The sequence below is a fragment of the Lithobates pipiens genome, unplaced genomic scaffold, assembly GCF_037356315.1.
Source record: "Lithobates pipiens isolate NorthernLeopardFrog02 unplaced genomic scaffold, aLitPip1_a1.2 Scaffold_18, whole genome shotgun sequence".
NCBI classification, from domain to species: domain Eukaryota; kingdom Metazoa; phylum Chordata; class Amphibia; order Anura; family Ranidae; genus Lithobates; species Lithobates pipiens.
Genome location: NW_027507758.1, coordinates 28793922 through 28816509, shown reverse-complemented (window position 1 = coordinate 28816509; position 22588 = coordinate 28793922). Strand labels below are relative to the sequence as shown.

Below are 22588 nucleotides of genomic sequence, written 5' to 3'. Positions count from 1 at the left end.
GCTCCGGGGCGCCATGAAAGCTATGGCGCGCGGTAAGGCACCGGGTCCAGACGGCCTCACGGTATCGTATTATAGAGCGTACGCTGACATACTGATGCCGTACTTGACCAGATATGCTAACGTGACCTCGGACGGCGGGGACCTTCGCCCGGAGACCACTCATGCACATATCACGGTATTACCCAAGGAGGGCAAGGACCCTAGTGACTGCGCGAGCTACCGCCCTATCTCGCTCTTGAATATAGATGCGAAGATTTATGCTAAAGCTATAGCGAATAGGCTGCTCCCCCTGGTGCCACAATGGATTTCACGGGATCAGACAGGATTCATCCCCGGGAGGGAAGCGCGGGATAACTCTCTCCGCACACTCTCCTTGATGGCATATGTGCGGCGGACTGCCCAGCCCACCCTGTTACTCTCCACGGATGCTGAGAAGGCGTTTGACAGGGTGGACTGGGACTTCCTTATGGCTACGCTGGCGCACCTGGGCATAGGTCCCACTCTGCGCTCCCAAATAGCGGCGTTGTACCACTGCCCCACAGCCCAGATACGGATCAACGGAACCCTTAGTGACCCCTTCACCCTATACAACGGCACTCGTCAGGGGTGCCCGCTCTCGCCGATTTTATTCGCGATATCCCTAGAACCATTTTTATCCCTTGTTAGACAAAATCCGAATATACGTGGTGTTACCATTGGTACGACGGAACACAAATACGCGGCTTACGCGGACGATATTTTGTTCTACGTGCAACAGCCTCTGATCACCCTTCCAAATCTTATGTCCGAGTTTGCGGCCTACGGCGCGGTGTCGAACTTTAAAATCAATATGTCCAAATCGGAAATGTTAAACATCTCTGTACCCGCCAAACAAGTATCCCACCTGAAAAAGAACTATCCCTTTAACTGGCAGCTGAGCTCCATGAAATATTTGGGCATTTACCTAACGCCCTCATTACCGTCCCTTTTCCGCGCTAACTTTCTGCCTTTACTCAACACTCTTAGATCCGATATCCAAAAGTGGTCCCAGCTACGACATTCTTGGCTGGGAAGAATAGGCCTGGTTAAGATGAACTTGCTGCCCAGGGTGCTCTTCATGTTGCAGATGGTCCCGTTTGGAATACCGGTGGGGTTTTTTACAATTTTGACATCTATGGTATACCGTTACATATGGAATAGGAGAAGGCCCAGGCTGAATAGAACGCTCCTCATCCGCCCTAAGTGTAGCGGGGGTTTAGCGGTACCAGATTTCAAACTCTACTATAGGGCCGTTGTGCTGACCAGACTCTCTGACTTAAAGTATTGCAAGGGCACGAAACTCTGGGTAAATGTGGAAACAGACCTTTGTGGAGCTGAACCTTCCACGCTGATGTGGATACCGAGGAAGTTCCGAACCCTTTTGCCTACCACGTCCCCACTTACACACTCCTCCTTGATGGTATGGGACTCTATCTGTAAGAGAAATGGCTGGCTGCATAACTCCCCCCTGATGCCCTTGGTGGGTCACAACTTTTTCCCACCGGGTAACATGGACCCTCAGATTCACCCGTGGCGGCTGGGCACTAACACCTATCTCCATCAGTTCACCGGCCCATCCGGGGTGCTACCTCTTGTTTCCATCATGGGTGACTCCTCCATTTCCTACATGGATCGCTGGAAACATCATCAACTGTTGAACTTTGTTCGCATGCTCCCAAAACCCCTGCGCACCCTGGCGGAGCTTACACCTGTGGAAACCGCATTTGCTGAACCTGACCCGATTGAGCGGCCAGTTTCGTACTTCTATCAGGCCTTGCTGTCCCTCACCTCTACGGGTACCCCCTCCTTTCTACGGTACTGGGAAAGGGAACTACAAATGGAGCTGTCTCCGTCCCAGCAGTCACAAATCCTAACACTGGCTCATGCCTCCTCGGGATCCTCTAAGACATCAGAAATGGCGTATAAACTTTTGACCAGATGGCACTACACACCGGTTGTCCTACATAGGTTCTCTCCCCAGTCCTCCCCACTCTGTTGGCGGGAGTGCGGGGAGGTAGCCACTCATGCCCATATCTGGTGGCACTGCCCGAGGATCCGCCCATTCTGGCTGGCGATCATATACACAATTAAAGAAATCCAGGGATGGGAGGTACCTAATGACCCGTGGTATGTCCTGTTCCATTGCACGGGAAGGCCGACAGGCTCCTACAAGAGGTCGATTACACCACATCTCTTAAACGCTGCTAAAACCCTCATTCCTCAGTTTTGGAAGATGAAGACGATCCCCACCCTCCGGCGTTGGTTGCTCACTGTGGATACCACATATTACATGGAGGATATGACCCTTTCCCTCCGGGGTAAATCTGAGTTGTCAACAAAGATCTGGGCCTGTTGGGTTGCCTTCAAATATTCCTCGAGTTATGCAGCCATAATGTCTCAACCAGAGTGAAGTGAACATGACGCTTGTTTTTACTACATCTACTGTTATTTTGCAATAGGTTGTCTGACGGTGGTCTGCCCCCTCCCCGCCCCCCCCCCCCCCCCCTCTCCCTTCTTTTTCTTTCTCTCTCTCTTTCTGTTTATTTTCCTTTTCCTTTACTCCCCTTCTAATTCTGTCTACTATATTTCCTCTTTTATGATAGAAGAGGAGGGTGTATATTTATGTGCCCATGTAACTAACGTTATAATGTTGTAGATCTTACTATTGATTTCTATATTGATTGTTATGCTCTGTACACGCTTCTCTTCTTTAATAAACATTAATTAAAAAAAAAAAAAAAAAATAAAATGCACTTTTTATCTATCAAAAAGTGTTTCCCAGTGCTAAACCTTTCATCTGATTTCTAAATTGCAGCATTTGTAAATTTTAAAAGCCAATATAAAGGAATAGCAGTGGTAAAATAAGCCCTTGTGGATTTAATTAACCCTTTTCTTGAGTAATCCCTCCTTTAAGGGGGTGTGGCAGGGGGGCGTGTCCTAAGCCTACATATATTTGTTAGTAGGTGTCCGTCCCTCATTCCCATCTCAAAATGTTGGGGGGTATGCTATATACCACCCTAACCTGGCAATATAATCCACCCTGACCTGGCACTATATACCACCCTGACCTGGCCTGGCACTATATTCCACCCTGACCTGCCAATATATACCACCCTAACCTGGCACTATATACCACCCTGACCTGGCCCTATATACCACCCTGACCTGGCCCTATATACCACCCTAACCTGGCACTATATTCCACCCTAACCTGGCACTATATATCACCCTGACCTGGCCTGGCACTATATTCCACCCTAACCTGTCACTATATTCCACCCTAACCTGGCACTATATATCACCCTGACCTGGCCCTATATACCACCCTAACTTGGCCCTATATACCACCCTAACTTGGCACTATATCACCTAGCCTGTCGGTATACTACCCTAATGTCACTTGGCGGGGGGGGGGGTGCCAGATATAGGATCCACCCCAGGTGCCAAATGCTCTAGGTATTCCCCCCCCCCCATCCGTTCCTGACAAACTCTCCCGAGAGTGAGAGAGAGAGAGCTGTGCATGATGTCAAAAACCTAAGATAATGACCAGACAAGAGAGAGGAAGTGGTCTGTATAAGGGATTTATTAGAAAAAAAAAATGTTTTACTATCCAACTATCCAAAGTTAAAACAACAAGAAGAGCAGAAGATTTAATAGATGGAAAGATGAAAAAATGACTGAAGATCCACTTTAAGAGGGGTAAATCTTCCGGAGGTCAAGTGGGGGTGGGGGGGGAGTCGGGGGGGACGAGGTTATAATTGGAGAGAAGTTGCGTTTTAATGAAGAGATATCACTCTGCTATTGATCGATCGTACATTATTAGCTATTATGTATTGTAGATTTACAAGTTGTGGTGTGGGAAAAGGGGAATAGATGGACTTCTAATCCAGAATAGAGATATTGGATTGTAAACCATCCACACTGAAATAGAAGGGAGAAGTGATGACATCTGTGTTCTCTCATCCTGACATCTTCCTGTATATAATAGTATCCAGATATATCATGGAGACGGGGGTCCGTTTGCTTTTCTTATGATATTAAACATTTGATCATTTCGTAGGACATTCGGAGCTCTGCGGTTTTCAAGCTGATTTGGCATCAGGAAAAGTTGATTTATAACAAGTTTGCAGCGCTGGGAGGGAGACCTCCTTTTTCTCAATTCTAATCTTAACCACTTCCAGACTGCCTAACTGGGAGTTTACGTTGACTTTGACGTTAAATACCGGGGTTATGGCAGCAGCAAGCTCCCCATGGGAGTCTACGCCTCTTCCCGTCCCGCCGCGCTGTCTGCTGGGACACACACGGGTCCCAGACACAGCAGGGAGCATTCTGGTTGCGCTGCGCGACTCGCGCATGCGCAGTAGGGAACCGGGAAGTGAAGCCGCAAGGCAAATCTTTTTCTTTTAAAAGTAAAGAATAAAAGTAGCTTAAAACCCTTACATATATTTTAGGCTTCAGGCCTAAAATATATATTTTTTAAACTTGTAAACAAAAATGCAAACACGGCTCTGGCAGTGAACGGGTTAAAAGCAGGTTTTAGAGTCCTAATTAAAAAAAAAAAAAAAAAAATTAAAATGGCAGTGTGAATGTCGCAAGCATTTGTCCAGCTGTCAGAAATTCTCACTGTATTTTGTCTAATAGGATTATATCCTGCAATCTCCAGATCCATCTAGTGGCCATAGTGTGTAATTTTCCTAAAACACTTCAATCAGGAAAATACAATATTATGGCCACTAGAAAATGCTGACAATTATAGGAAATAATCCTATAAGACAAAACACTATGAGAGCGAATGCTTGCGACGTTCGCCCAGTGATTTTTTATTTTTTTTTGTTTACTGTAAATGGACCCCTAAGTGTTGTAATGAGGAAAGCTGCAGAGTCTGCAGGAATGACCTTAGAAAGTATATCACGATAAAAATCATATTCCCATTGCAAGGATGCCTGAAATCCTATTTGTATGCCAGTGCAAATTTCTAAGAAAAACAGCAATACAATCATACAAACAGCATATAACTGTCAGGGCTGGGCTCAGCCCTTCCTTCTCTGGGCTGACCACTGTCGGCTAATTGTCAGCTCCTGTCTCTCCACAGTGACTCAGCTGTTGATGATATCCTGTTCGTCAGTCCTGTCTACTTAAATTGTCCAGCCCAGATAATCTCTGCTTTCGCCTTGGTCACATCTCTAGAGACGCCCTCCTGTTTTCATGTTAAAGACTTGCTTAGCTGACATTCCTTCTGGCTCCAGATCCTGTTTGCTTTTCTACTACACTCATCTCTGGCTCCCTGACGTTTTGACTTGTCTGACTATCAGTTCCAGTTCCTGAACTCTGGCTATGTTTTGACTACGTTTACTCTGTTTACTTTTTTTATTATTATTAAACAAGTGAGATTTAACTGTACTTCTGTCACAGCCTGATTCATGGTTTCTGACAATAAGATATGCATTCTATAACTGGTTTGCAGAATCCATGCAGGCAGTCCCAGAACAAGGTCCTCTAGAGCCCGGGGCAAATATTCCAAACTGCCCCCCCCCCCCTCCAAGATGTATGAGCATTACATATCTGCGAAAATCCCCCCCCTCCACAAAAAAAAAAATAGAGCACCAATCTTTATGCTTGTTAACTAAGCATACATTCACCCTCCTCCCAGTTCAAATCTCCCCCTCCCAAACAAATCCCCCCTCCAATCTCCTTGCGGTGCCCATTCCACCTCACATGATACCACAGTGCCCAGGGCAGCCGTCCCTTCTGCCCACCCCTTGATGTTTGATATCTTTAATAATTTTAGAAAATCACAGCCGCTATGGATTGAAATGGAAATGTCATTTATATATTATTTTTAATTTGTGGTTTTTTTTTTGTGTTTTTTCTTTAAGCAAAAGTGGAGTTTTCCTTTAATGAGCGACTTAAGAGAACTGTCAACAGTATATACCAGGCCGTTCTTATTATAGAAGCATTGATGTAAAGTTCAGCTTGTGATATTTTTATCTCTGTGATTCTCACTTTAATTCATGCGCACGCAGGAACATACAATGCTATAAGGCAAAACAACTGAACTGTGTCTGAGCCACTGATATATTATTAAAACCCCACAGTCTGAGAAGAGTAACGTCAATATACTTTGAATGCAATCATTCACTGAAAACTGAAATTAAAAAAAGTTATACTGAGATGTAATTGACTGATTTAACACTTGACCGCCATATTGGTAGCTTATTAAAAAGAAGGCATGACCACAGATTGTTGCAGGCACATATTTCCATGCACCTGAAATAAATAATGCAAGATCTTCCTATTTAATTAATATATATTTTTTTTTTGTATCATTGCAAACATGATGGAATAATCATATATCTTTCTATTTAATATACCTTTTGTGAGAAATGCTGCAGTTTGTGGATATGTGACCAATGCACCAGTAGAAGCTTGTTGGACATTAGGGATAAGCATGGGTTAGGTCCAAACCCAAGTACAACTGAACCTGGAAAGGGGCTGTCAGTGCTGGGCCAATCAGCATTGGCTAGGAGATTCCTGCCCAAACACACTACCGGCATCCATGGCCAAGGACACGGGTGGTGTGTATAGATGAATATCCCTACAAAATCCCACCCCGTTTGTGACTGTTACCGAAGAACATAGTAAGGGATGAGTGTGAATAGCATAGCTGGAGAACACAATTGGTGGAGATAACTGGTGGTGTGGCGATTGGGGGCGAATGACCTGTTGGGGTGCAGGTCCCTCCTGTCTACAGACCCATAAACACAATAAGGTTATATCTATTTTTGGATGTTGTTAAGAATTAGTCATTATCATGACATCCCCATAAATGATCCTAGATACAGCTAGAGACCATAGTACGTGGACCAGAAGGAACACCACCCTCTCAATGTATATAAGCTTTCTACTTGGTCAGTATTAATATGCATTCAAGTAGCACCATATAATTGAGAAAGTGGCTAAGACGGTTGCTTGTTTCTTCCAAAAATATTAAATTGGGATACAAAGGTTCATGGTTGCCCTTCAGTACTTGGGTCTCTCTCCACCGCGGAGATTATAGCCTACCTGGAGAATATGAATGGCGGAGATAACTGCTGATGTGGTGATTGGGGCGAATGACCTGTTGGGGTGGGACTTTAAATGAAGCACACAGCAGTACAGGAGTAAGTCAAGTGCCTAAAAAATATAATTTATTAGATATAATCCATGGTAAAAAACATTTTTGGGCTTCCAACCTCTGAAAATGCTATGGGCATCAAACCTCTATATTATAAACCAAGGATTAACCAAAACATGAATTATACATTGAGTCCATATTACAATATAAAGCATAAATAACAATAATACATATGTATACATTTGATGCTGTAGTTTAGCCCAGAGTGGCCAAAACAGCTCTGATAAAATAAAACAAAATAACAATAAAAATAATTTTTTGAGTTGTAGTTGTAGAGTTGTATTTATGTTGTAGATGCTGATGAGTAGTTGTTTTCATGGCAGCCCCATAAATGATAATAGGTACAACTAGAAACCGTAGAACTTGAACCAGAAGGAACACTACCCTCTCAATGTGTATAAGATTCCCACTTGGTCTGTAGTAATATGTACTCAAGTAGCGCCCTATAATTGAGAAAGTGGCTAGGAGTGTTGCTTGTTTCTTCCATAAATTTTACACTGGGATACAGAAGAAGTCCATGGTTGTCCCTCAGTACTTGGGTCTCTCTCCACTGGGGAGAGTATAGCATACCCGGAGAATATGATTAGTGGAAATAACTGGAGGTGTGGTGATTGGGGCAAATGATCTGTTGGGGGTGCAGGCCCCTGCTGTCTACAGACCCCTTAACAAAATAAGGTTATATCTATTTTTGGATGTTGACAAGAAGTAGTCATTATCATGGCATCCCCATAAATGAAAATTAATAGTGCCCTAAAATTTAATTATAAACTTCATATTAAACTCCAGTGAAGATGTGACAGACCTTGATCTTAACTGCTTCAGTCCCGGAAGATTTTACCCCCTTCCTGACCAGAGCACTTTTTGCAATTCGGCACTGCGTCGCTTAAACTGACAATTGCGTGGTCATGCAACGTTACACCCAAACAAAATTGTTATAGCGTCTACAAAATAGGGGATAGATTTATAGAATTTTTATTATTCGTTTTTTTTTTTACTAGTAATGAGTGGTTATCTGCGATTTTTATCATGATTGCAACATTATGGCGGACACATCGGACAATTTTGACACCCTTTTGGGACCATTGGCATTAAGTGCTTTAAAAATGCATTAATTACTGTAAAAATGTCACTGGCAGTGAAGGGGTTAACACTAGGGGGCGCTCAAGGGGTTAATTGTGTTCCCTAGTGTGTGTTCTAACTGAAGGAGGGAGGAGACTGACTAGAGGAGGTGACAGATCGCTGTTCATAGTTTGTATGAACAGACGATCTGTCACTTCTCTCCTCGGAGTACCGGGACATCTATGTTTCCACACAGAGATCCCGGTTCTTGCCATGTTACGAGCGATCGCAGGTCATCAAGACCACCGGGCACTCGTACCGGCAATGGGGGAGAGCTGCGGGTGCTCGCGCCCCCCTAGTGGCCACCAGAGGGAGCGATGTAACAGAACGGCGATTCACGCAGCCGAGCAATGTTGCCACAGTACAACTGTGGCGGCTGGTCGGCAAGCGGTTAATGAAAAAAAGCTGCAACCAGTTAAAATATGTTCTGGTACCACATATAAAACAGAATAGCAAAAATTAATAGTGCGCTAAAATTCAATTATAAACTTCATATTAAACTCCAGTGAATATGTGACAGACCGGGATCTTAAAAAATATGTAAAAAGTCCACATGCACAATAATATAAAAATAAAAACTCTTGATTGCTGAAGAAACGTAAATACACTCAATCTATGCTCTTTGTTGGCCTCTGCAAAAAATACATGCTGACATGTGATCACCACCCCCTCCGTGTGCAATGCCTGCTCACCTCAATTTAAAGACCTCCTTGGGTCTATTGGCTCTTTTAATAATAATCTGCACACGGATCCGATCGATCATACACTGTGCCAACACAGAGCATGGATTGAGTTTATTCACGTTTCTTCCAAAATCAAGAGTTTTTTATTTTTATATTATTGTGCATATGGGCTTTTTTTTTTACATATTTTATAAGATCACGGTCTGTCACATATTCACTGGAGTTTAATATGAAGTTTATAATTGCATTTTAGCGCACTATTCATTTTTGCTATTCTATTTTATATCTACACATTTTAAATGTCTGCAGCTGTTTTTCATTAATATAATTAGTCATATTATTTTAGTTTTAGGTTGTTTGTTACTCATATCAGCGCTTTAGTAATATATTTCACAATCCCCATAAATGATCCTAGGTACAACTAGAGACCGTAGGAGGTGGACTAGATAACCTTCTCAATGTATATAAGCTTCCCACTTGGTAGTAATATGCACTCAAGTAGCGCCCTATAATTGAGAAAGTAGCTACCCTGTTTCCCCTAAAATAAGACCTAGCGTGATTGTCGACGATGGCTGCAATATAAGCCCTACCCCCCAAATAAGCCCTAGTTAAAGTCCTTCTATGTCTTACTCTCAGGGTAGGGCTTATTTTCGGGGAAAGAGGGTGGGGTTTATTTGGGGGGTAGGGCTTATATTGCAGCCAACACCGACACTCATGCTAGGTCTTATTTTAGGGGAAACAGGGTAGGAGGCTTTGCTTGTTTCTTCCTTAAATATAACACTGGGACACAGAAGTCCATGGTTGTCCCTCTTAGCCTTTGTACACATGGTCGGACATTCCCACAACAAAATCCATCGGATTTTGTCCGACGGATTTTGTCCGAAACCAGTGTTGCATACACACGGTTGGACAAAGTTGACGGAAAATCCGATCGTTCTGAACGTGATGACGTTACTTCGTTACAACGGGACTACGTTCAGGCTAGTAGCCAATAGCTTTGGTCTAGGAATTTGATCTGAGCATGCGTGGCACTTTGTCCGATCGGAATTCTCTACACACAATCAGACAAAGTCCGATCGGATCATGTTGTCGAAAAGTTTTACAGCCCAGCTCTAAAACTTTGTCCGTCGGATATTCCAATGGAAACAGTCCGATGGAGCCCATCCACAGTCGGATTATCCGACAACACGGTCCGATCGGACATTTTCCGTCGGAATGTCCGACCGTGTGTACAAGGGCTAAGTCCAAAGTAGTCATTATCATGACATCCCCATAAATGATCCTAGGTACAACTAGAGACCGTAGGACGTGGACCAAAAGTAACACTGCTCTTCTCAATGTATATAAGCTTCCCACTTGGTCTGCACTCAAGTAGCGCCTTATAATTGAGAAAGTGGCTAGGAGGGTTTGCTTGTTTCTTCCATAAATATCACACTGGGATACAGAAGTCCATGGTAGTCCCTCAGTATTTGGGTCTCTCTCCATTGGGGAGAGTATAACATACCCGGAGATAACGATTGATGGAGATAACTGCTGGTGTTGTGATTGGGGCAACTGACCTGTTGGGGTGTGGGCCCCTGCTGTCTGCAGAACCCTGAACAAAATAGAGTTGTATCCATGTTTTGGATGCTGACTAGGAGTAGTTTTCATGGCAGCCCCATAAATGATCCTAGGTACAACTAAAGATCGTAGAAGGTGGACCAGAAGGAACACCACTCTCAATGTATACAAGCTTCCCACTTGGTCTGTAGTAATATGCACTCAAGTAGAGAATTTGAAGTAATTGAGAAAGTGGCTAGGTGAGTTGCCTTTTTCTTCCATAAATATCACACTGAGACACAAAAGTTAATGGTTGTCCCTCAGTACTTGGGTATCTGTCTGCTGGGGTTCCTACACTTTTCTCCTACCTCCCCTCTTTGGACATGTGGTATGTAATTTCACCATTTGTGCGATTTAGCATGTTATCCAATGTCCAGTGACGGGCATTAGCCCCATGTTTACACATGTTTAACAGTAATACATACCAATTTTGATTGGGTACACATTTTTCTTTGGTGGTTCTTACATTTACACTTGTTTTCTTTTTTTGGTTTTTGTTTGGGAAATTACTCTGTGTCTTTCTCTCTGTGCCATCTTAGTGTGGCTTCCGTTGGTGGCCTGCGTTCCAATACTGGCCGCTGCCGCGTTCCATCCTCAGGTAGAACAACACATCATATGACGCCACTTCCGTTGGGTGTGCAGGCAATTTCCACTGGCGCTCTGGAAGGAACGTCAGTTCCGGAAAGACTGCGTGCGTTTCAGCCTATGCTGGGAGCATGCGCCGTAATGATGCACTTTTCTTATACACGCCGTCACTTCCACTGGGTGTGTGGGTAACTCCCACTGGCGCCTTGTTAGTGATGTTGTTGTTTCTGGAAATACCGCTTGCGTTCCAGCTTATGCTGAGAGTGCGCGCCGCAACAACGCACTTTTCTCATACACATTGCTCGTTGGGGAGGTTTACAGCCACGTGAGGCTCTACGCCCACATCCTCCCTGATTGGCTGAGCTAGGTAAGAGTGTGAAACCTGACAATCGCTTCACTATACACACAGGGGGATGGTTCATTAGAATTGCACACACCCTCCCTATTTAGCAAGTGAAACACCAACCAATTAGAGGATCACCACTCCATATTTAAACAGGTCAGCTGCTGGAAATTTCAGTACCATCCATATGCTGCACATAGAGGACTGCGTTGCTGTTTGTAAGTACTCCCTTTAGCTAAGTTTATGCAAGGAGGTAAATCTATGCATTTTGGTACAATATGAATTACTGTATCTGCTTTATAGGTAATTTGTGGTTGGACTACAGCTTCCAGTTTTCCTTTTGGGCTTATTTCCTGGGAATGAGACAAGGCAACCCTGGGTGCAAGTCATATACATGCTAATTCAGCTTGACACACACATGAAGGTGGACTTGAAACATCCAGATAGCCATTGTTTGTTCCAATTAATGTCTCACATAGAAACAAAACCCCCCCCTTGCCATAGAATCCGTGAGTATGAGACTACATGATTCTATTTATATCTATTTACTTTTGGTTCTATAGGCTGCTTCATGCTGCACGTTATTTAAATCAGGGCTTCCTATTCAAATGGCACTTGGGTTTTTTTTTCTTTGTTTCCACTTTTCTCTCTGGTTGTGAACTACATCCAAGGTGTGTATGGCAATTTTCCATATAGTGCAAAAAAAAATCTTTGCGCACACCTTTTCTATTAAATAGTTGCCTGCACATTCTTGGTCTCGCATGGTATATTCCTTTCTCTATAGGCATACATGTTTTCATTGGAAATGGATTTTAACAACTATTTGGCTGTACACATACTCTTTTGTGTTAACCATTTTAGGTCTAACTGATCTGGAAGTAATTTGCAGGACATCCTGTACTTGGTTGACATCTCGATAGTATTTGAAGTACTCTTCAGACATACTTATATTTTTCTAAATGGCAGGCATTTTGATCCTCGAACTTACACCTCACTAGGTAACGATTGGCAGACATTTTATCTGTTTAGCTAATTTTGGTGTGTGTGTGTGTCCCCCTCTTCTTTTGTGTGTTTTTTTTTTTTTTATAATATTTTTTTTCCCCAGCCTGGTAAAAATGGCTTATATGCTTTTAATTGAATTATATATTCAATTTAATTGAGTTTTATATTATAGATTGCTATATCATCAAGTTTGTTCACCCCTGATGAAGGTTCTGAATTATCAGCAACTGGAAACGCGTCGGTGTGGGTGATATAGGACAAGCATTGTTTTAATCATATTTTGTTCTGTACATATGTATGTTTATTAATACACAAGGAGGACATTGTTTAGCCCATTTGTACTTCCTGGTAATATGTACATTGTGTCATTTATGAATAAAAATTGTATATTATTGTGTCCAGAGTTGATGGTCATTTAAAATCCCACCCATTCAGGGGGAAGCCTTTTTTTTTTTTATGGGTTCCTACACTTGGCCACTTGTACTCCTTAAAGCAGGCATGTCCAAAGTCCGGCCCACGGTTTTGGTTTAGGGCGGCCTGCATGGTAATTTTGACATGTATATCTTTTGTGGCCCCCAACGCATCCCTGAGCGCCAGGGGCAACAAAAGATATACTAGCTGGCTGCCTTGGAGGGGACGAGTGCTGTACATACAGGAGGAGATGTTTGGACACCCCTGCTTTAAAGTAACAGTGTTTGCATCCAAGAAATGTGTTGAGAGAGGGATAACTTTCTATTGCCTTGTTAGCAGTGTCATAAACATTATGGATAGGTACTTAGTGACCTATCTGAAAGACCAGGTCACTACCATAGCCATAGCTGACTCATGTATAAGGTGATCAGGTATAATGGCTGGTGAAGGTGAGCACATAATCTGCTGAAGACATGATATAGACAGTGGTGGATGATATATGAATGGAAAATGGAAAAGTCATAATTCAACGCAGAAAAGTTTCAGCATATGAACATTAACCACTTCAGCCCCGGGAAGATTTGGCTGGTGAATGACCAGGCCATTTTTTGCGATTCGACACTGCGTCGCTTTAACTGACAATTGTGAGGTCGGGCGACGCTGCACCCAAACAAAATTGACGTCTTTTTTTAACCACAAATATAGTTTTATTCTGGTGGTATTTGATCATCTTTTGGTGGTATTTGATCATCTCTTTTTTTTTTTTTTTTTTTCTTTTTTTTTAAACAAAAAAATAGCGACAATTTTGAAAAAAATACAATATTTTGTACTTTTTGCTATAATAAATATCCCCTTAGTTTAGGCCAATATATATTCTATATATTTTTGCTAATAAAAATCGCAATAGGCATATATTGATTGGTTTGTGCAAAAGTTATAGCGTCTACAAAATAGGGGATAGATTTATAGCCTTTTTATTTATTTTTAATAATAATGGCGATCTGCGATTTTTATTGTGACTGCGACATTATGGCACACATCGGACACTTTTGACACATTTTTTGAACATTGTCATTTATACAGCGATCAGTGCAATAAAAAGGCACTAATTACTGTAAAAATGTCACTGACAGGGAAGGGATTAAGACTAGGGGGGCGATCAAGGGGTTAACTGTGTTCCCTGGGTGTGTTTCTAAATGTAGGGGGGAGGGGACTGGCCTAGAGGAAGTGACGGATTGTGGTTCCTAGCTATTAGGAACTCATGATCTGTCATTCCTCACAGAATAGAATAGGGTTGTGTGTGTTTACACACACACACGTCCCTGTTCCGCCTCTCACGCCCCCGTGATTGCTTATGGCCGACGGGCATCGCGACTGTCGGCCACGAGCATCGGCACCCCCGCAGTGCAGCGGGTGCATACGTGCGCCTGCTATCCCGCTTTAAAGGAGCCGTCGTACAGCTACGATGGCTTGCGGGATCGCGTCGACCTGCCGCAGTGTAATGATGGCGGCTGGTCAGCAAGCGGTTTATTATACACAGTATTATATAGATTGATTTCTTTATGTATTTGAATATAATTTGATATCACTGGATATTTCACATGATACATTAATAGCACTGCACTTATAGTGTTCATTTAATTTTATATGTTGTATGGTGAGGGGAAATCACTGGAAGTGTACAGCAGCTGTGGAGTACTAATTAGTAAACTTTATAGTTTATTTATAGCATATAACACTTTAGGTAGGTGGCGCTAATTGTCTTTTATACACAATTAATTTTTTTTTTTTTTTTTCACTTTAGACACAACTTTTCACATTATTTTAAACCCTTTTTATCCACTTAATGGTCATTTCATTCACAAACTACAGGTCACACCACAATCCCCTCCTCCTTGTTCTGGACACACTTTGGAGAACAGGTACCTGCGCTCATCTGGGGGGCCTGTTTGTGCGCCCCTATGGACATGAGGTACATGACCACCTCACCTATTCTTGTGGCCCTTGTGCTGTTCATGGTGCTTGCCGTCGCTATCTGTTGGCACGTAAGTATTTAGGGCTAACAACTATGGTTTAGCCTGTTGCAATTACCTCAACATCAGGACTAACTTTCACATTACATGTTTCTACAGATACCTTATAATATCCGCCCCTGAAGAAGTGTCTTTACACAGAAACGCGTCGGCCTTTAAGGATATAGTTATGTGCCCTATTATGTGCCCCCTGGACGTGTTATATTTTTTGTACCACCAAGGCTGCCAATTGCTATATGAATCAACCTTGCTATTGTTTTAATATTTTTTACCATTGTATTATGTGCCAATTATGTATATAACTGTAAATACGACGGTATCATTGTTGTACACATGCACAGATGTGTTAACATTTACTCATTGACTCTCTTACATTAACTATATCATTGCTACATATTTATATACTTTGTATTCTAACAATAAAAAAATTGATACAATCTACACGAGTCAACCACCTCATTTAAAGTCCCAACCTCCTGTCTTGATTTATACACAATTAAAGAGGTTGTAAACCCTCAAGGATTTTCACCTTAATGCATTCTGTGCATTAAGGTGAAAAACCTCCTGTACTGCAGTAGGTCCCCAGAGCCCAGAGAGGGTCTTTCCAGTGACGGGGACGAGCACACAAGCTCCAGTCGGTGTTTCAGGTCCTGATTGGACAGATTGATAGCAGCCATTGGCTCCCGCTGCTGTCAATCAAATCCAATGGCGGGGGCTCAATAGACACAGCAGCAGGACTCGGGAGCGAGGCCACCCCAGTGCCCCGAGGGAGAGCGCTCTCAAACAGGGCACTTGAGATGAGGAGGAGCCAGGAGCGGCGCTGGGGGACCCCAGAAGAGGCGGATCGGGGCCACTCTGTGCACAACCAACTGCACAGAGGAGGTAAGTATAACATGTTTGTTATTTTATTTAAACAAACCTTTAGATATACTTTAATGCTTACATCAATAGGTCCCCAGGAGAAAAGAGTCATCTTGTATACTCATTTTGTTGAATATATAAAAATACCCTGATGGAGACACTTAAACTTGTTAGGATGGTATCTGATAGAAGATATCAACAACCATGGGGGAGAGAGAGACCAAGGACAAAGTACATGGGAAGGGACAAATAAGTGTGCTATATTATACTGATAATTTAACTTATGGCGCGTACACAGGATCGGACTATCCGCCGGACTTTGCAGCGGAGGTCCGCCAGACTTTCCAAATGAACGGACTTGCCCACACACGGAATAAAGTCCCTTCATTTTGAACGCGACTTCAGGTATGACGGGACTAGAGAAGGAAGTCAATCTCGCCATCTCCATCGCCGAGATTGACACCTTGCGAGCCCCGTCACCTGGTATGGGTTTTAAGGGTAACCCCTACGCCGAAAAACGGCATGGGGGTCCCTCCAAAGTCCATACCAGACCCTTATCCGAGCACACAGCCTGGCCGGTCAGGAAAGGGGGTGGGGACGAGCGAGCGCCCCCCCCCCCCCCCCTCCTGAACCATACCAGGCCGCATGCCCTCAACATGGGTGGGTGGCTGCTTTTGGGAAGGGGGCCGCCCTGCGACCCCCCCACCCCAAAGCACCTTGTCCCCATGTTGATGAGGACAATCGCCTCTTCCCGACAACCCTGGCTGTTGGTTGTCAGGGTTTGCGGGTGGGGGGCTTATCAGAATCCAGGAGCCCACTTTAATAAGGGGGGTTCCAGATCCCGGCCCCCCACCCTATGTGAATGAGTATGGGCTACCCATTCACCTGAGGGAAAAAGTGTCAATAAAAAAAAAACACACTACACAGGTTTTTAAAGTAGTTTATTAGGCAGCTCCGGGGGTCTTCTTCCGACTTCGGGGGTCTTCTTCTGACTTCTCCGCACTTTCCGGTTCTTCTCACCGGGCTCCTCCGATATCTTCTGCTCTTTTGCTAGCAGAGGAGCCCGGCTTTCTCCTTCCTCGTCGTCGTTGCCCTCTTCTTCTTCTTCTTCTTCTTCTTCTTCTTCTTCTTCTTCTTCTTCTTCCATCTTCTGTTCTTCCGATGTTGACACGACACTGCTGTAATGCCATCGACATGGTACGCGGTGACTTATATAGGCATAAGGGGTGGGGTCACCAGGTGATGTCACCCGGTGACCCTACCCCTTATGACGTCACAGTCCCAGGGAATGCTGGGACTATGACGTCATAATATTTTACCTAAGTGTCTCCTGCAGGTGCGTTTCCTCCCCCGCCAGTGTACCAATGCCAAAAGCGTCATTCCTGGTCCTGTTTATACCCACCCTCCCACCTCTAAAGCGCCCAATGACGCCAATGGAGATGTGGATAGTGAAATTGCCACGTGCGCATGCGCACGATGGCACCATTACCAACGTCACGTGCAAATGCCGTGAGTCCGTCGGCATCATCTTGGAAGCTCCTGCTTGGCCAGGTCAGGGCGATAATGGTAATCACCCAAACCCCTGGGCAGGAAAGTGTCAGTGTGGGGCCAGCATAGAACCAAAATGGGCCACAAGGGACATCCAATGTAAAAATGATTCTTCCCAGCGATCACCATCAATGATGTAAAGATCATTCTTCTCACTGACCACCAATGTAAGGGGTATTTTTACAACTGACCACCAATGTAAGGGGCTTTCTTCCCACTAACCACCAATGTAAGGGGCTTTCTTCCCACTGACCACCAATGTAAGGGGCTTTCTTCCCACTGACCACCAATATAAGGGACATTCTGCTGACCAATTATCAATATAAGGAGCATATATCCCACTGACCACCAAAGTAGGGGGCATTCTTCCCAATGACCACTACTAAAAAAGGGGACATTCTTCTTAATGACCATCAATGTAAGGGGCTTTCTTCCCACTGACCACTAATGTAAGGGACATTCTTCTGACCGGTTATCAACATAAGGAGCATATATCCTACAGACCACCAATGTAAGGGACATTCTTCCCACAGAAAATCAATGTAAGGAACATTCTTCCAACTGACCACCACTAATATAGGGGGCAATCTTCCCAATGATTACCAATGTAAGGGGCATTGTTCCTACTGACGCCTGAGACCTGAAAATTATTTCAAGGCTTCCTCTAGGGTAAAAAGGGAAAGGCTGTTGTAATACTGTACATGGGGCACAGGTCCCTTTTAATTCATGTTCCTCTCTCAGGGGCCGGGTAACCCCCAATGTCAGTTCTGAGCTTGAAACTGGTATATAGGTTGAGAGGGATGCAGTTAGTTGATTGGCATTGGGAAAAAGACCTAAGAAAGGATGAGGGAGAGGCACCTGCTGCCTTGTCATCTGAGAGTGCACAGCGTGCTTTCCTTCGGTTGTCTCTCCAATGGAGCAAGGGAATGCCCCCCTTATGTAGCAGGGATTGAGTTGTCAGCTATACCTGGGAATATAGGACAGAAAGACAAAATAGACATTTATGCCAACTTTGTTGGGCACTGAGTTTCTCCTAGTGGGTCTGTTCGTAAAAAAAAACTTTACCTGCCATGGTACTGCATGGAATTGGAAATGGTATAACTAATAAGATATCTCTCACCCAAGCCCACAGGGCTGATAAAAAAAAAAAAAAAAAAAAAGAATTGTAATAAATAAATATTTAAAAGGTTAAATTGTGACAATAATTAAAAAATAAAATAAAAAGCACACTGACACCATCCACTCCCTCCCACCAATCCCCCCAATGACCCCCCCCCCCCCCCCCCCCAAAAAAAAGCATTGTAAAAAAAAAACTGACACAGTCCACACATCATCAGTGCTGCATATTAGTGCCCATGTCATGTGACATAAAAAAAAAGTATTGGTAATCGGTATCGGTGAGTACTTGAAAAAAAGTATCGGTACTTGTACTCTGTCTTAAAAAAGTGGTATCGGTGCAACCCTAATAGAAACCATTATCCTAATGCCACCCATGCTGAGTGCGTGACCTCCTGTGTTCAGTAGGCAGCAGAGCAGTTGCTCAGCACTGGTCACCGGAAGCTAGTGTAGACCACTGAAGTAGTGGTGCCAACTACAGTGATATCCAACATCTAGGGCAGTGGTCATCAACCCTGTCCTCAAGACCCATTGACAGGCCAGGTTTCTAAGATAACTGAAATACATCCCAGGTGATATCATTTGCTGCTCAGTGATTGCAGTATTCTAGACTGCATCTCCCCAAGGCAATACATAAAACCTGGCCTGTTAGTGGGCTCTGAGGACAAGGTTGATGACCACTGATCTAGGAGGATCCCACAGGTATGGCACATACATTTACATTGGTCCAAGTTAAATTTAAATGTAAAAATTGCCATATCTGAAATTTAGCTTTAAGCAAGCTCAAAAGTGTTGTGCTACTCAAACCACTTAGCAAAGAGCAGATTCAAGTAGGCTTTTGACTGTGCGATAATCATCATTTTAGCTAATACAAATCATCTTGTTCTTCACAAAGACAAACTAAAGACAGTCAAGCAACTAGGTGCTTAATAATATCTGTATCCTTGGGCTACACAACACTTCAGCTTACTGAGGGGTCGGAAAAGTCAGTTGAGGGTTAAATACATATCTGTATCTAGACACATTGAAAGAGTTCAGTGTAAAATTGCTGTTTTGCAATCACAACAGGTAGAGCTGATTGAGATGGCCCTCTTAATATTTATGGTGCTGGCAATAGTTGCCATGGAAACCTAGATGCTATACATCAGTAATGAGAATCATGTCAACATTAATAACAGAGATTTCTAGCTAAACGATGATTAAGTCCCTCAAGCTTTCGTTTTCACAACGCCTGTGGGGGAGGTATATCATACCAGGTATAGGTATCTATTGTCATGACCTATAACGCCAGCACAGTTTTTTCAGGTGATGCTGCTGAAATAACATATATTAGTCCATAAAGTGTCTTAGCAATGAACACAGTGTTTTTTGTGGGTGTACATTGGAGTAGGGAATATCCCTCACCAGTAGTGATGAGCTGGAGTTCAGGCTTTGGATCAGACTTGAGCTCATGCTTGAGTTCAGGCCTGGGTTTCAGGCTTTGGATCAGACTTAGGATCAGGTTTGAGTTCAGGCCTGGGTTTCATGCTTTGGATCAGATTTAGGATCAGGCTTGAGTTCAGGCCTGGGTTTCATGCTTTGGATCAGATTTAGTATCAGGCTTGAGTTCAGGCCTGGGTTTCGGGATTTGGATCAGATTTTGGATCAGGCTTGAGTTCAGGCCTGGGTTTCATGCTTTGGATCAGATTTAGGATCAGGCTTGAGTTCAGGCCTGGGTTTCAGGCTTTGGATCAGACAGGATCAGGCTTGAGTTCAGGCCTGGGTTTCGGGATTTGGATCAGATTTTGGATCGGGCTTGAGTTCAGGCCTGGGTTTCATGCTTTGGATCAGATTTAGGATCAGGCTTGAGTTCAGGCCTGGGTTTCAGGCTTTGGATCAGACAGGATCAGGCTTGAGTTCAGGCCTGGGTTTCATGCTTTGGATCAGATTTAGGATCAGGCTTGAGTTCAGGCCTGGGTTTCATGCTTTGGATCAGATTTAGTATCAGGCTTAAGTTCAGGCCTGGGTTTCGGGATTTGGATCAGATTTTGGATCAGGCTTGTGTTCAGGCCTGGGTTTCGGGCTTTGGATCAGACTTAGGATCAGGTTTGAGTTTGAGCTTGGGTTCAGGCTTTGGATCAGGCTTGAGTTTAGGCTTGGGTTTTATGCTTGGGATTAGACTTGGGATGGATCAGCCTTGGGATCATGCTTGAATTCAGGCTTGGGATCAAACTTGAGATCAGGCTTGAGTTTAGGTTTGGGTTTAAAAACATAGTAACTGTGGTAAGAGAAAGAGTAGCAGGTGCTCTGGACTGAAGAGTAAAAAGGTGAAATATTTGGCTGTAGCAGGAGCCAATTTGTTCACGAAGGGCTGGAGACAATAATGAGTGAAGCATGGGTGGAGGTTCCTTGCAAGTCTGCATTACTACAAATGGAGTTTGGAGATTTGGTCAGGATCAATAGTGTCCTCAATGCTGAGAAATACAGGCAGATACTTATCCATCATGCCAATCATAGAGAGGTGTGTGATTGGCCCTGAATGTATTCTGCAGTGGGACAACAACCCCAAACATACAGCCAATGTCATTAAGAACTATCTCCGGCGTAAAGAAGAACAAGGAGTTCTGGAAGTGATGGTTTGGCTCCAACAGAGCCCTGATCTCAACATCATTGTGTCTATATGGGATTATATGAAGAGACAAAAGGATTTGAGGTAGCCGACATCCACAGAAGATATGTGATTAGTTCTCCGAGATGTTTGCAACAACCTATCTGCCAAGTTCCTTCAAAAAATCTGCAAGTGTATCTAGAAGAATTGATGCTGTTTTGAAGGTAAAGGGTGGATTTCTCTTCTTTCCATTTAGTTTGTATTTGGTTAACTAATAAAAATAAATATTCTTCATTTACAGCATTTTTTCACGCCTGCCTAAAACTTTTTCACAGTACTGTATGTACAATATATATATATATATATATATATATATATATATATATATATATATATATATATATATATACTGTGTTTCCCTGAAAATTAGCCCAGAGCTTATATTAATTTTAGCAACCAAAAACACAGTAAGGCTTATTTTCGGGGTAGGGCTTGCATGCCAGGAATCCCCAGTGTAAACAGAGTAATGCCTTGTACACACGTTCGGACATTCCGAAAACAAAATCCATCAGATTTTTTCTGACGGATTCTGTGCCAAACTTGTCTTGCATACACACGGTCGGACAAAGTTGTCAGAAAATCTGATCATTCTTAACGAAGTGAGGTACACCGCATATGTTGGGACTATAATCGGGCCAGTAGCCAATAGCTGTGGTCTCTTAATTTATTTTGAGCATGCGTGGCACTTTGTCAGTCGGAATTGTCCACACACGAATTTAAACAATCAGATTTTGTTGTCGTAAAATTTTAGATCCTGCTCTCAAACTTTGTGTGTCGGAAATTCTGATGGAAAAAGTTTGATGGAGCCCACACACGATCGGATTTTCCGACAACACGATCCGATCACACATTTTCCGTCGGAAAGATCCGACCGTGTGTACAGGGCATTAAAGCAGTGGTCATCAACCCTGTACTCAGGGCCCACTAACAGGCCAGGTTTGCAAGATAACTGAAATACATCACAGGTGATATCATTTGTGATTGCAGTATTGTAGTCTACACCTCCCCAAGGTAATACATAAAACCTGGCCTGTTAGAGGGCCCTGAGGACAGGGTTGATGACCACTGCATTAAAGTGCCTATAAAATGCTGGAATCCTCTCTATTACAGGATTGTGTAATGTGGAGGGTGTGTGTTTCTGTAGCAAAATTGTGCTGAGCGCCTGCAGAGGGAGAGGGCCCTAGATCTCCCTCTGACAGCCAGGAGAAGAGAAGAGAGCAGCTGAGCGCTGCTGTACCAAAGGTATGTGATACAATTGTATTGCAAAGGCACACACCTTTTGAGTTGTGTACTACTATAGGATTCTACCTTTTTCCAACCACTTTCAACTAGGGCTTATTTTCGGGGCAGGGCCAGGCATGTACTGGGCATTGGGACTACAGGGAGTTTCCCAGTGGGCCGATGGCTCAGTGGGCCAGTTTCAGTTACAAAGTAATGGCTGCGCGGCTC

General features: G+C 43.5%; 1 long non-coding RNA gene across 1 annotated transcript; it reads left to right on the top strand.

The window, feature by feature from the left end:
* The first annotated feature begins 11703 nt into the window (after positions 1-11703).
* Positions 11704-15404, top strand: LOC143990031 (uncharacterized). Its single transcript, XR_013277115.1, has 3 exons — positions 11704-11739; positions 14807-14979; positions 15067-15404. It is a non-coding gene; the product is annotated as an uncharacterized LOC143990031 (long non-coding RNA).
* Positions 15405-22588: the final 7184 nt, after the last annotated feature.